Below are 15,547 nucleotides of genomic sequence, written 5' to 3'. Positions count from 1 at the left end.
TTAACAAGTTCAGATTAACTGGGAACCTTGAAAGTTTGACCGAGGCGTGTATCCTTACAGGGTTACTTTAGTCAGTTTCACAGGGGCGCCGTCTGTAAAGTTACACAGTCAGAAATTAACAGCAATAGTTTGGTTTATTTAGCCTTTCATGAGAAAAAAAGGTGTTTTTTCGAAGTCATATTTTCACATTCATACATAAATGTCAGAGTTCCAAACTTAATATTTAATTTACACACTAAATATTTAATTTCTAAGCTACAAATTTAATTCTAAAACTAAATATTTATATTTGAGCTCAATATTTAGTTAGCAAATTAAATATTTATTTTCCAAGCTAAACATTTAATATCCAAAATAAATATTTAATTTGCTAAATAAATATTTAGCTTGGACCTAAATATTTATTTTCCAAACTAAACATTTAATTTCCAAAATTAGCATTTCATTTGTTAACTAAATATTTAGCTCGGACCTAAATATTTAACTTGCTAGAAAATTAGCAAGTTAAAAATTTAGGTTCGAGCTAAATATTTAGTTAGCAAATTAAATATTTAGTTTGGAAATTAAAGATTTAGCTTGGACAATAAATATTTAGTTTAAAACATAAATGTTTTGTTTTGAAAATGAATATTTAGCTTTGAAATTAAATATTTAACTTACACCTAAATATTTAGTTAACTTGTAAGTTAAATATTTAGTTAGTAAAGTAGTTTGTAAAGTAAATATTTAGCTTGCAAATTAAATATTTAGTTTGGAACTATGACAGTTATAAATGTATGAATAACATGGTGAAATATGACTTTCAAAAAAAAATTTTTTTTCTTATTAAAGGCTAAATAAACCAAAATATTATTGTTAATTTTTGACTGTGTAACTTTGCAAACGGCACCCCATAATGTTCAGTCTATGACAAACTATGACTGCTGTTACGGTTGATAAGATACAAACTGGAACTGTTGATTACCATTAGAGCATCACTTCAAAATGACGAAACCATCCCTTTAAAATAATATATTCTAATAGCTTAAGATGCCTTTAGGTCACTGTCACACTCCGGTTGTCTTGAAACCAGGGGGCAAGCAGGACTCAGGTAAAATCAAAAATAAAACAATTTATTAACCAAAAGGAGAAAGCAAAGATGCTGACAAGGCAACAAAAAACTTGTACTAAACACTGGAGGCAAGGACGACACGTAGGAAGGATGGAGACGGTGCAACCATTACGCCTAATGCTCCGCTACTGGGACACAGGACTCAACATTTAAAGACACTAACCACAGAAACACAAAACACCTGGTGAGGAGACAAACTGGAAACAGGTGAGCAGGAGCACAATTACAAAAGCAAGGCTGAAGCACAAGGAGAATTAAAAAAAGCACGGATTCCCACGGTCACAAGTTAAAACACGAGGAAACTATGACCCGAGGAGCGGAGGAGGTGCTTGGATTGTCCGGTGACCATACTGAAAACAAACTTTAATAAAATCACAGCTTTCTTACTCTAATTTTAAACTGCATAAAAATGTCCTCCCTCTAAGCTCTGCTACAAACTTCACCTGTAAAGAAAATAAAAAGCTCTGCAAGCGTCTTGTAACAAAACTACCTGAAACAATCTAACAAGGTTAATTAAGCCAGGTCCACCAGACGGATTCTTCTTGGTGAAACGTTTTGTCTTTTGTCCAACTGTCCCCCTCTTACAGCGCTGTTATTGCTAGTATCACTCAGCCCTCTGTGAATAGCAAGCGGCCATCAGGGCACTAACGATCAACTGGTGAGCTGACGATCCTCCTTTTGTGACCAACTACGTTTGGCGATAACCAGCAAACTGGTTGATCCACTATGAGAAGGTGCCGTTTTTACACTGAGCTTGTTGCAGCTCCTCAGACTGAAGAAGTCTTTTGGATAAAAGACAAAACATTTCAACAAGAAGAATCCATCCAGAGGACCCGACTTTACTTTAAGATTTATCTCATCAAGTCAACAAGCTCACAGCATCTCAGTACACGATGCTCCGTACTTTCAAGTGCTCTGAATGTGAGGTTAAAAGATTAAACATGCAAAGTTTACCTTTATTACTTTGTAATAATGAACAAAAACATTGAAGGACTTCAATCACATTTATTAGGACAATCACTAAAAAACAGCTGGGGATCCAAGAAACAGCAAATGGACTTCTGTTCTGTAGTTGAAGATCTTATCAGGTCTCTCTTGTAAATGAGTCCCCGAGGCTCAATGGGATTAACGTGTATAAATAAAGGTCGAAAATCTACCTGGATTATCGAGCATGCCCAAGCATGCCTGAAACACTATTTTGATAAAATAATAATCTTCAAATCAGCGTTGAATGTAGCAACAGGTTGTTAAGAACACGAGCAAAGTCATCTGAGCACTCAAAAGATTCTGCTTAGGGACGCACCATGTTGGATTTTTGGCCGATATTTTTATATACTTTCCTTTGTCAGAACATAGTCCTCGTATTTAGGCTTATTTTCTACAAAAAATGTGTAACAGCTGTAAGAGCTGGTGACAGTATCTGTGTGTTCCCCAGTAAGTACTGGTTAACTACCCATTAGCTCCTGATTTGTTCCTCTTTGGTTTCCTTAGTAACTACCCATTAGTTTTTGATTAGTTCCTCTTCATTTACAAGGTAACAAACCAGTAGTCCCCTAATAAGGCCTGGCTGTGAGTCCTCCAGTAAGTGCTGGTTAACTACCCATTAGCTCCTGATTGGTTCCTGAGGTGTTCCCTAGTAGTTCATCAAACCTTAACGTAAAGTGTTACCAGCTTCAGTTTGGTGTAGAGATTATATTCTGTCATCCAAAGAAGTGTCAAATCTCAAGTGTCATGTCCACTTTTAATCGTAGTTTGATTTTCATTGAAATTTCCTTTCACAAGTTAATTTTTTATGACTTGAACACCGTTTTAAATAAATAGTTGTTAGGTCATTTCAAGGGCTACTCCACCGTATATTGGTTGAATATTCAAGTCCTCAGTGCTTCGTTACCATGCAGTCTGTTCAAAATTCTGCTAACAGAATTACGAAACGTGAAGTCTAAATGTTAATAACCTGAAGAATAATTGGATTGCGTGAGCCCCCGCACCACAAGAGATGTTGCAAAGTGGCTGCAAGACGAAGCAGCAGAAGCAGAGGACAAGAGGTCCCACTTATTGCTCCTGACAGAAAAATTGACATGGAAAGCCAACACTTAACGCCTCTCTCCTCCATCACTTGCCTTCCACTCCTCGCCCTCCTCCATCTCCTCCTCTCTCCTTGCTCTTATGCTCTGATGGATGACCTTTACAATTCGTATGACTCATCTCCTGAGCTGTCTGGGTTAGAGAATGTTAGCGCGGCCGAGAAGTAGAGCCGACGGCGCTGCTGGACTGAAAGCAGCTTGTCTTTGCCTGCTGCCTGATCCCTGCAGCACGGGCTGCTTTAAACTGACAGAACTTTACATCTGAATAACATTTAAACTCTTTTTGGGCTGAAATTGAGCTGAATCTGGTTTGAAAGGGAAGATCTCCTCCTTTAAATCTTGTTTTAGCCCTCCTGCAACCCTTGGATCCAAATGACCTGCAAGACCTCAACTTTAAACCTGAAACCTTGTGGATCATTTTGACCCAAGGGAAGCAGGAATCTTGGTCCTTGAGGGCCACCATCCTGCATGCGTTACATGTTTGCCTGCTCCAGCACACCGGATTCAACGGCTGAATTACCTCCATGTTGTGCAGAGGCTTGTAAATCACCCATTGATTCACCTCAGGTGTGTTGGAGCGGAGAAACATCTAAAACATGCAGGTTAGTGGCCCTCGAGGAGCAGGATAAACGACAACATTCAGCAGAAACCGATCACGTTAACTCGCACAGGATTCAAGATCTTTGCAATCCAAGGCCTTTTTAGTTCCTGCAAATACCAAAGTGTAAGATCATGTCTAATCTGTCTGAGGGCAGTTAATCTCATAAAGTGTTGACCTGGATTGTTTGTTTATTCTTTCAAATACAAAAATCTACTTGGACCCTAACTTGTGTTCGATCTGGGCTCATCTTGTCAGAGCGGAGTCTGCACAGTTTGATGTTTCTTTGACACAGAATGGTTTCTATACCGCTGAACATAAATCTTTATATTAAAACACGTTTGTAACAGTTTTCTGTTCTCCTCTAAACTGTTTTTAACACAATGGTTTGACCATTTTGTCAGGCAGTCAAATATTTTACCCCCCAAAACTAATAGTAAAAACAAAATTGAGCTCTACTTCAGAACTTCACATTCTAGATGTTTTTAAAGCCGAATCTGTGCTGAAACTAACCCTCGCTCCTTATTTTACCATTTGTTAATATTCGTGGAAAACGTCTGAAGCCATTCGGCTCCGATCACTCATCCTTAGGGCTTCTCTGCCTTCTGAAACACCAGAACTGACTTTCTTGATCTGCCATCACTCATGTGGAGTGCAGGACGTTTTCGTTTTCATGCAACCTGCTGGCGTCTCACAGCAGACAAGGCCAGAAGACACCTCTATGCTGATGATGTTGTCCATTTTGACTGCAAGGAGGACAAGGAGCAAATCAGGGATAAGAAAAACTCCAGATTTCAGCAGTTTATGTCCACCTCCTCATATTAGCCATTGCTCAGGGTGGATTTTTACATACAGTATGGCTGTGGCACTGTAGGACAGCAGTCTGAGGACCCAAAGTCCTTGCCATGTCCACATGTTGCAGTGTCCTTGAGCAAGAATCCCTAACGGCTCACTGCTCCACCTGTGCATCTCACCTGTGTGATGTGTCAAATGTAGAGAACAAACGTCTTCATTGCACGGACAGCACATGGGACTTTAACTATTAAGGCACAATGTGCAGCCAAAACTAAAAAAACATTTAATTTGGGCTATACCTGTACATGTTGGTGAACTTGATTGAAAAAATGGACACAAGCAAACAAACTAAAAGATGAATTAAAATGGAAAATGATCTTAATTAATCAAATTTCTGCCAAGTCTCAATTGAAACATAAAAATTTCATTGTAAATTTGTCATGATCTGGTGTTTAATGTTGTCGAACCCACGCGCCGGCAGAGGCAGGAGGACTCCAGAGTAAAATGATGATGATTTGTTTTATAAACCAAACAAAACGCTGACGGGGCAGCGACACTTACTTAAAGATGAGACGACAGGTGGAGCAGATACAGACCGTGACACCGTGAAAGGATAATCCCCGGATAACAAGGGAGTGACCAGACCGAGACTTTATACAGAAAGTAATGAGACGAGTGAGGAGCACCTGCGGTGACTGTGATTAGGATCAGCTGTGCACGATGACGAGGAAAACACTGAGGTGCAGGAAACAGAGAAACAGACTCGTGCCATAATTAAGCTTTACTAAGATTATTCAAATGTAACCGTGGTTAAAAAAAATAAAATAAAAACATTTATGGAAATGTATTGATTTAATTGAGTTGTCCATGCCACCATCAGTGACGATGATCTGTTGAATTAGAATCAGATTAAAGTCATTTGTTGTCATACAGTTGGTATACAAACTGTTACACAGCAATACAGCGAGCTAAAGTAATTAGAGCCGTCATTTCTAACCCGAACCCGGAGCCCTGGCCCCGCCCAACCCGGATTCGGACGGGGCCGGGCCATAATAATGTGCTTAATGTGCAGGCCGGGTCGGTGTCTGGCTTTTTATTGCGTCAGGAACACGTGCGGCTGATGATCCAATTATATGCCAACATGGTTTGCCATACCGTCACTTGTTGTAGGCAGCCATTTGACCGTGCGCTGACCGGCTGGTTGAAAGAGGTAAAAAGCTGAGTTGAGCTTCAGATGGACTACTGCCAGTGATCCATCAGCCCGTTCATTCAGCCGCTGCGCTCAGCGGACGTGCGCGGCCGACGACCCAAACAGGTGAGATCCCAAAAATATCCAACACGTCGGAGCAGGGTCCAATGCAGGCAGAAGCTGGGGAAGCGTTTAATGCGCATTAGCTTTGTTTACATGCGCAAAATTCTTTGACTGGACTGAAATGTTTTCAGAATAAATAATTCAAATAAATCGTTTACATGAGCACAATCCGTTTACGTCGAGCGTTTACACGCAGTGGGCTTAAAAGATAAACAACGTAAACAAACCTGAGCGTCCAAAATGGACCCGCGCCAGGTTTTAATGACGGTGGAGACGTTGCTGCACTCCCTGACTGAGCTGCAGGTCATACAGATCATCTTGAGCTCTTTCAGAGTTTCTAGTAGAAATGTTGCCGCTCACCGACCAGCTTTACTTCCCCGACATGCTAATATTATTAGCATTAGCCAGGCGGAAATGACAAAGTCGCACATGCGCAGTCAGGTCAGTTTTTTGCGATCGGAAAAAATGAAGAGATTAAGTGCTTACATGCACACCGTTCGGATTATGAATCGGCGTAAACCACCTGTTTCGTTCGGATCACAAATTATTTTGGTTGGAGCTGAATCAACAAAGAATAATCCGAATGGCCGTTTAATCTGATTACTCATGTCCATGTAAACATAGATTTTGACGGCTCCTCAGCACCAATCTTCTGCCACCTTTACTCAGCCATGCACATCCGCCAACCGTTAATAACAGTCAGTAAAAGCAGTTGAAGCTTAATTAACTTTTTTTTTTTGGGGGGGGGGGGGGGGGGGGCGTGTCGGGTTTGGAGCTGTAATTACTATTATATTGTTGGGTTGGGTGGGGTTCGGAGCTGATGGCTGCGGGCTGGGGCCTGGTCGGATCGGATTATTTGGACCCGAGTGCAACTGTAAAAGCAGTGGCCCGGACATGCAGAGACCTTGTATACCCGTTGACCTTGATTTGTGACCTTGAAACTGGGGTAATGAAAAATGCACGCAACACTTGGTCTGGTGATGTATAACGTTTTGTTAAATAATCTTGATCAGACGTTATGTGGAGAAGAGAAAGTTTACAGACGTGCGGTTGACATACAGACAGACGGACGGAGACCATACCATAATACGTCCGCCTGTCAACAGGCGAATAAAAATATACAAATGAGAGTTTCTCTCCTTCAGTATAGTCAAAATATTATCAGAAATCTGTTGATTTTATGACCAAAAACCCATTAACCACACTGTGACATCAGCCTCCAGATATCATTTTGCCCTCGTACACATCAGTTAAAAAGTAAATGAAGAGCTGTGAGATTTGGTCCTTTTCATCTCCAGGAAGATCTCCTGCCTGCAGGATGACCTTCACTGTGTTGGCCACGTCAAGGCACAAAAAGCCACACGACAGCAACAAATTGCACTTTTTCTTATCAACACATCCTCGAGGCAAAGTGGCCCGGAGTGTAAATTCATGACAGGAGATTTTTTTTAGATGTTCTCTTTTTTTGGGGGCAAACAAACTTTCTTATCTGCAACAATCAAATCTGGTGAAGTGATGAGAGTTCCCCGAAATATGGAATTCATAAGAGGGTCGGGTTAACGGTAGTTTGATGTCGTCTGTCAACAAATTACCGAAACTACTCAGAATATTAGTGGATGAGTCTCCTCCATTAACACACCAACATGCACGTCCATACCTGCACAGATAACTAAGACAGATGCCACCGCCTATTTGTTTTAGATCAGCTGGCTGTTTCAGCCATCTTAGAACAGGTTGACTCCACAAGTTAATTGTGAGGCGTCTGTGTTTCTGTCATCCTTGTGGTTTTTCCCCTCCTAGCTGTTTCAGCTCCCGCCACACCTGTGTAGTGAACTAAGCCTCAGGTCAAAGTCCTGGCCTTGAGGGCCTTCCTGGGACAAGAACTGTATTTCATTGATTTGAGTCCAGAAACACAAGATTAAGTTCATCCAGAGACTTTCTAAGTGTCCTGCACTGATCAATTGAAAGAACACTCTCTTTTTCTATTATCATTACTATTTTTACAAATGTTTGATAATCAAAGTGTGTTTAGTTCAAACCATTTTTAAATGTTGAAGTGAACTACTCATTTTAAATCAACTGTGAAACAGTATTAGTGATTTTTAATCCTCATTCAAAGTAGAAATCAAATTGGAATGTGTTACGGAGTAATTCATGCATTTTCTGATCTTCTGTCTGAAATGAGCAAGTTGTGATGTCGGTCAAAAGTCGAAGACAAGTTGTTGGAACGAACTGTCATGTTTTTATATCCTCTCAGACGTAAACAGAGAAGCTGGCAACTGTTTTCCCCCAACTCGTCCAAACATTTCTCTCGTCTGTCTCTAAAACATTTTCAATCTGTTCCAAAACATTCTTGCTGTTTTTCTGACTTCTAGTGACCTCTTACGTCACAAAAACACACCCCTGTCTGGTCCATTGGCCAATCAGGGACCTCCCAAATGAACCGGAAATAGAACTCTTTAAATGTCGGCACTTCCTAGTTCAAACCAGTCGTGTGGAGAGTCGGGTTGCAGTTCGTTCAGTCGAGAGCAGTCGAGCCCGGTCGAGTTCGGTTCGGAGAGCAAACCGAACACAAGAAGTGCTGGGGAGAACAGAAGTCCAGACATGATCCGGAGTTCGTCCGAGTCTCGTGGGAATTATGCAATCTTCCACATCTGAGTGGAACTTCTGAAGGACTCCACTCATGTGAGTCCACTCGTGAGGTGAACTGTTGTTGATGAAGTACCGCCACCACTCCGGACGGTTCTCTGCCATCCTACGGAGACGCTGGACCGGTAGCGTTAACTGGAACTCCGTTTCCACTGATTCATCGTCAGAGAGGTAACGAGTCGAGTTTACTACCGAAGCGTACCGAGGAAAGCTGGGTTCGACTGGAGGGTGCCGTTCTGTTCAACACTTTCCCTCACACACCATCTCCCTCCCTCTAAACTTCATTTTCCCATCCTTAAACTCTTCTATCCTGCTAGCAAATTAATCCAGATAGTTTTAGAAATGTCTGTTGTACAGCTTGAAGTGAGGAAAACCATCGCCGTATGGTTTTCTAATTGTACAGCTTGCTAACTAAGCCATGTTGTTATTTTTCAATTTGCCAAATTAATGTAAATGTTTGATGTTAAACTTTTGATTCTGTTAATAAATGACCGATTCATTTGATGGGTCAAAGAAAATTAACGCCTCACGTTACATTTATTAAATTCAATGCACGATATTATTCAGTCCAGAAAAATGAATGAATCCGTTTAATTTATGAATATATCACAGAATATGTTCATCTACACCTGTCTGTAATCCTAATCACCCCAGGTGTTTGTCTTCCTGCCTCATCAGCGTCTCTACAGATTCAGCGTCTCTGTGGTTCTGTCTCCGTCTGTGGATTACACGGACAGGTATTCGTATCTTTTTCAACTTTAATGCAGTTCAAACCACAACGTGGACCCCCGCAAAAGTTATATCAAAACGACCGGCCCGGCTCCGGGAAGTGTGCAATTACTTTTACTGGCATTCACAATTACCATGGCGACATATTTTGCTAACAAAGATGCCAAATTTCCCATAGGAAATGAACAGGAGAAAACTCTTCACAGAAACTGAGTAACATATGGAGCCATTTTGGTTCAACATGCAAGGAAGGCACCTATTATTACCTATTATTATTAGTGTAACAATAATAATTAACATTAATTATTAATTAACTATGTTAATAATTATTAATATTTAAATAAATAATTATTAAGGTTAACTATTAATAGGAATATAAATTATGAATAAGAATATTATTCATTGACTCAGGGACTCAATTTATTTTTAATAATTTAAGCATAAAACATATTTTGATATCATAAAAAGTAATTGGATGAGAACTATTATAAATAGTACTATTAAAAATGTATATATTTTTTTTTTATGACTTAGAATTGTAACTTAATTTCAGAAAGTATGAAAGGGGACATGGCAGTAAACCCAAATTGCATTTAAAATTAGATTTAATTATTTTAAATAAATTCATCTTGTGTACATATGGTTGTTTTATGGTAGAAGGGAGTCACACATATAAGATGAGATTAATAAAATAAATATTAGCCTATCTTTAAACAAAATATATCGCATTATGGCATGGGGACTCAAAAAAGACACCGAATAGTAGGAATGACCCTACTGAACAATAAGTTAATAATAATAAATAAAGTAATAATAATAACAATAATAATAAAGTAATAATAAAGTTTAAAAAAATACTTATTTGGCTTAATGTAATTTTTTTTTTTTTTCAAATGTATTTTCATTTTTTGAAATTTAATTCCATTTTTTCAAATGTTTATTTACACCCCAGGGCCACCGTAGGATTACGCCGTTAAAGCCCTTCATGGCTTGTGTCTGCTCCTCTCATCGTCCCCTCCTTTGCCCCGTCAGCTTTTGCTTTTGTAAAAATAAATTGTATTTTTACTTCCGAGCCTCCTGCCTCTGCCTGCACATGGGTTCAACAGAATCACAGAACATGATATTAATCAGCTGCAGATGTTTTGTTCAATGACGACCTGCATTAACGTTCATCCAGTGGTTTATGAGGGAAAAGAAAAACACCGTGGCCACATACACACACGGGCAGAAACATTATTGTCTGCCTTCACCTTTCAGCATTGGATGATAAGTTTAGCTAAACTTTAGCTAGGTGCGTTTGTCTAACAGGAGGAAATGCAACAAACCCAAAAATAAAAATAAAACATGGAAGAAAGCAGGTAGGTGAGGAACAGGAGGCTCAGTTTCATGTGCCACTGGAGAGCGATAGGACTTTAGATTGTAAATAAAAAATAGCCACCGGCATAAAAAAATATAATAGAGCACAGATAAAAGAACCCACTGAAAAAAGACCCGTAAAGCCTGTTTTTGTATTCTTCTCTTTTTATTTTGCCACACCAGCAGACATTTTGAAGATGAGCCAAGGATGTGACCAGTGGGTAAACTGGTATTAGGCTGCCAGCGTACACTCTGAAGCTACATCTGTGAGGGAGATTCAGAAGGATAAAAGAGATATTTCAGCTCCCAGGAGCCCACAGTGGATGTGGAGCTTTTACCTGCAGGGCCAAACAATTTTAGAGGTTCTGGGTGCAAAGGGTGCAGGAACGGAGGAGTTCGGCATCATTAATATCATTTCTGGGTTATAAAGGACGGCAGCAGGCACGTACAAAAATGCATTATATATAGATTCTCTTTTATGCTAAAATGGACAAAAACATGTCTTACTTTTATGGTAATTTATGACAAAATTTATGCAAATGTGTTTTTTTATGTCACCGACGACAGGAAAAGCATTTTAGACCTTTTTTTGTGTGTGAATCTAATGCTGCAGAGATTACGTTCATGCACAACACCAGGCCACACACTGAGCAGACAAGGTACACCTGTCAATAATAACAGCGAGGACGTTTTGAAATAAATAACGTTTGAAATATGCATGGGCAAATACAAAAACCCACAGTGTGAAGTGAATCTGACACCTGAGTGCACCGGAGCGCTGACCTTTCCAAATGTTGCAGCAATCTTTTCAAATTGCAGCTTTGAAATGTTATGTTTGTCACAGCCTGCAGAGAAAGTGCCAAGTCAGGGTGAGTCAATCAAACACAACAGTGTTCACGTTTTACACACGTCTGTGACCGGGAGGATGAACTTTTTCCAAATGTCCCACCCTTGAGACAACAGTTTTCATTCCTACACACAGTATGTCTAACTGCTCAACGGACTGTGCTTGTATAACACCTTTCTATCTTATCAATACACTCCAAGCTCTTTACAGCCCCATTCATACAGCTCTATACTAGATCTCTACAAAGCTAATTGAACAAATCATTCTAAAGAGACTAATCCGAGCTTTAGGTCACATTCATACACTGATGGGACACATGGGAGGGATACGTCAGACATGTTCATGAATGGTAAAAAGACCGTTTCCATATAGCTCCTATAGCCAACCAGGCTACTTCAAGCCCTTTACAACACAATCTGTGCCCTCATCCTCACATGTTACAGCACTCTGCTACACGTCTACAAAGATAATCTGAATAATCCATTCTATAGATTCAGATTAGTGCTTCGGATCACATTCATGGCGCTCAGTGGAGCCCGTGAGATGTTCGGTGTCTTGCCTGAGGACACTTCGACGTATACTGATGGAATCAAACTACCGACTTGTCTCTTTAGAGGATGACGCCTCTAACCACTCGGCCACAGCTGCACAATTTATTTTCTTTACCGAGTCGTTTTGAAGGAAGATCAGATTTAAATAGTGATACACGACATTATCATGAAATAAAACTCCTGTACATAAGACAAGTTGTGAAGGAGCATTTAACACTCGTACACAAACTGCACATTTTAAATCCATCTACACGTTTTAAATGTATTCCAGAGTTAGAGCAGGACCTTTATGGTTTTATCTACGCTGGTCCACAACAGCAAATGTTGCAGTTTTACAAGAATGGCTGTCAAATGGAAAATAAATACAATTTCATGACTTCAAAATAAATTACTACCTAAATAAATATTTTAAAAAGACCGACACAGTTGCTTTTTGCACCACAGAACAGTTATGAAATTCATGTTTGCCACTTAGAACATGCTCAGTCTCTCTTACATTATGTTCAAACAGAGAATAAATAAAATAAATAAATAAAACAAACAGAACTGGGTTCAGCCACAACAAACCCAAGGCTGAGCCACATCTGGGCCAACGTTCTTTACGGTTCTCAACTTTCTATGTCGTTCTTATGGGTCACATCCAGGCATCAAATTACACGCCTAAATTTAGAAAACTGAATCTACATAGTTGAAATTTGTAATTATTTTGCAGGTTTATTTCTCTATAAAATATATCAAGAAACCGTTTTAACAGAAACCTCAGTGAGGTTCCTCCTTCTGGAGGGTGGAATGTGATAAAATTAAATAAATGAATCATGAACTAAATGAATGTACATCAAATAAATAAATGTACCAATAAATGCCCCGTTACATAATTAAATGTGTCATTTAATTATTCAATATATCATTAAATCATTAAATATAAAATTATTAAATAAACTAATTTTTTTTGTGTGAAACAAATGCACTTTTTAAATAATAACATTAAATAATTAAATGACATTTTCAATGAATTTTTCATTTTAAACTTCATGCAATTATTTAACTGTGTATTTATTTATGTCATGGCTCCTGGGCAGTATGGATGATGATGCTGGAGGGCGGAAGGTGACAAAATTAAATAAATAAATCATGAAATAAATAATTTAAAAGGTACATTTCATTATTTAATGGTGTATTTAATGATTTAATTGTATATTTAATGATTTATTTAATTATATATTTAATTGTTACGTATGTATTATGTATTTATTTATTTAATTTTGTCACATGTCATCCTCCACAGAGCCACAGTGTCTTCATGAAAATATGTTAACTGTCATCATCACTCGTCAAACTCAGGGGGCGGGACTAACGCTGATCATGTGAAATCCATTAGTGAAATAATTAAATGTATTTTTAAATTTTAAAAAATTCTTGTAAAATGACATTTAATTATTTAATTAATTAATTGTGTATTGAATAGATTAATTGTATATTTAATGATATATTTAATAATTAAATTATACATTTACTTATTTAATTAGGCATTTATTGGTACATTTATTTATTTCATGGTAAATTTATTTATTTCATTGGATATTTACAATTATTATTTTTTGTAATTGTTTATTTAATTTGTCACTTCCACCTCCACCGTGTATCACCTCCCCCCCCCCCCCATCCCCCCCCCCCCCCCCCCCCCCCCTCCCCCATGGCTCCTTGCAAGTGCAAATATTGAGAGAAAAGCATCCAAACAAAAACCCGTACAACCATCAAGACCACTTTAAAAGATTTGTAACTTCAAGAGCCTGGCTCCTTCAAAGTAAAGTGTAAAGAGATGAAAGGTGGATTAAAAGTTCTGCTCATAACTATGTTGTTGTTGTTTTTTTTTATTTACTGTAGATTTTAAAAACTGGATATCTCTTTATTACATTACGCAGAATAAAGTATTGGGTATTGTGTTTTTATTTTTTTATCCTTTGACCGGCCGATGATTTTTCTCTGACAATATGTAACAACTGTATGTGACAAGCTGGACTAGCAGGTAAAAAAAAATCAGGTTTAGAAATCACACGCAGTCCAAGGTGACCTCATTACAGACATTTGTTCCGCTTGTCGCTGCAAATCACACACTGTGTCCATCAAGATCCAGAAAATTCCACGCAGCCACGGTGTTTGATACCCCACCTATCTTCTGCGGCAGCGGAGCTCAGAGCCACGGATCCATGACCCAGGTGGAACCCAGACTGGTTTCAGTCTCCTGCGACAAGGTCGCTGAAGGAAGCGCAGAGGTGACCGACTGGTTGACCTCATTTAATAGGTTTGATCTCACGGTGTTCAAGGATCGTTTGCGTAGCATTTCAGCAGTTCTTGCCCGACCAGAAACCTTTTAAAACATCTGCAGTGAAGAGTATCGATGTGACCTGTGCAACGTGCGCCGACTGCAACCAGATGATAACTCTGTCTGAAGGCAGCAGCTCTGAATTTATCCTCAGCAAGAAGTCGAGCAGCTGAACTCATTTTAACATCAGTAGAGAGAATACAACGTGCTTTAGAGTCAAAACTAAAGAACGGTTAGAGTCAGGGCATTTTTATTGCACATGAAATACCTGAGAAGTTTAATTTGGCAAGTTATGTGGGATATTTTACCCTGAGTCAGTTCAACCAGGATGAAAAAGGAAAGAAATCAGAAGCAAATCAGAGTTTTTGCTGTAGTTCCCAATATTGTGGCAGGGACACACTGTGCCTTGTTTAAAGGTTGTGTCTCACTTGGCTATGACTGGTTGTTCACTCGAACTCGACTCAGTGCTGCAAGAAGATACATGAACTTTCAGCTGCAGCCTGAATTCTGAGAGATTACAAGCATCAGCGAGCCGAGGGGTCACCTTTACAAAGTAGCAGCTTATGTCTGTGAGCGTCGCTTGGAAAACTATATTTATGGGAGGTTGTTTTGTTGTTCACCAACAATTACTGCACTGGAATTAACTAAACCTAAATGTTTTTGATGCAAGATATTAAAGTGGATATGAATTACACTATGGAGAAGGGATTTTATTTATATATATATATATTTTTTTGCTTGTCAGATGCAGCAGAGCATGATTCTGAAGAGTGGAAGGAGCAATGTTATCCATCACCAGGTGAAGTAAATTTCAGCTACCCCAGTCATTTGAGGAAACTAAACATTTAAGCAATATAAAAATTAGGAAGCATAGTCTCTTCAAATAATAGAGACTGTCGGTTTGCATATACAGTAGTCCCTCGTTTATCGCGGTGGTTCTGTTCTCAGTCCACCCACGATAAGTGAAAGACCCCGAATAGTAGTACAAGTAATTAGTCGTAGTTTATTTCAGTATGTATATATATATATATATATATATATATATATATAGGCATTGTAAACCCTTCCCACACTCTTGCAATATTTTAAACAATGTTTCAAGAAAAACTCCAAATGCTCTAAAAGAGCACAGCATGTCATGATCACTGCTCTCTGCCTCCGGCTGCTCTCTGCCTCCGGCTGCTCTCTGCCT

General features: G+C 39.0%; 1 protein-coding gene across 1 annotated transcript in view; it reads right to left on the bottom strand.

Moving 5' to 3' along the window:
* LOC119414310 (receptor-type tyrosine-protein phosphatase N2) overlaps positions 1-15,547 on the bottom strand; it is a 243,793-nt gene that overhangs the window by 154,694 nt on the left and 73,552 nt on the right. The window lies entirely within an intron of this gene.

This window comes from Nematolebias whitei, chromosome 9 (genome assembly GCF_014905685.2).
Source record: "Nematolebias whitei isolate Nwh7 chromosome 9, NemWhi1, whole genome shotgun sequence".
Classification (NCBI taxonomy): Eukaryota; Metazoa; Chordata; class Actinopteri; order Cyprinodontiformes; family Rivulidae; genus Nematolebias; species Nematolebias whitei.
Note: the sequence above shows the minus strand (reverse complement) of the source record. Positions and strands in the feature narration are given on the sequence as shown.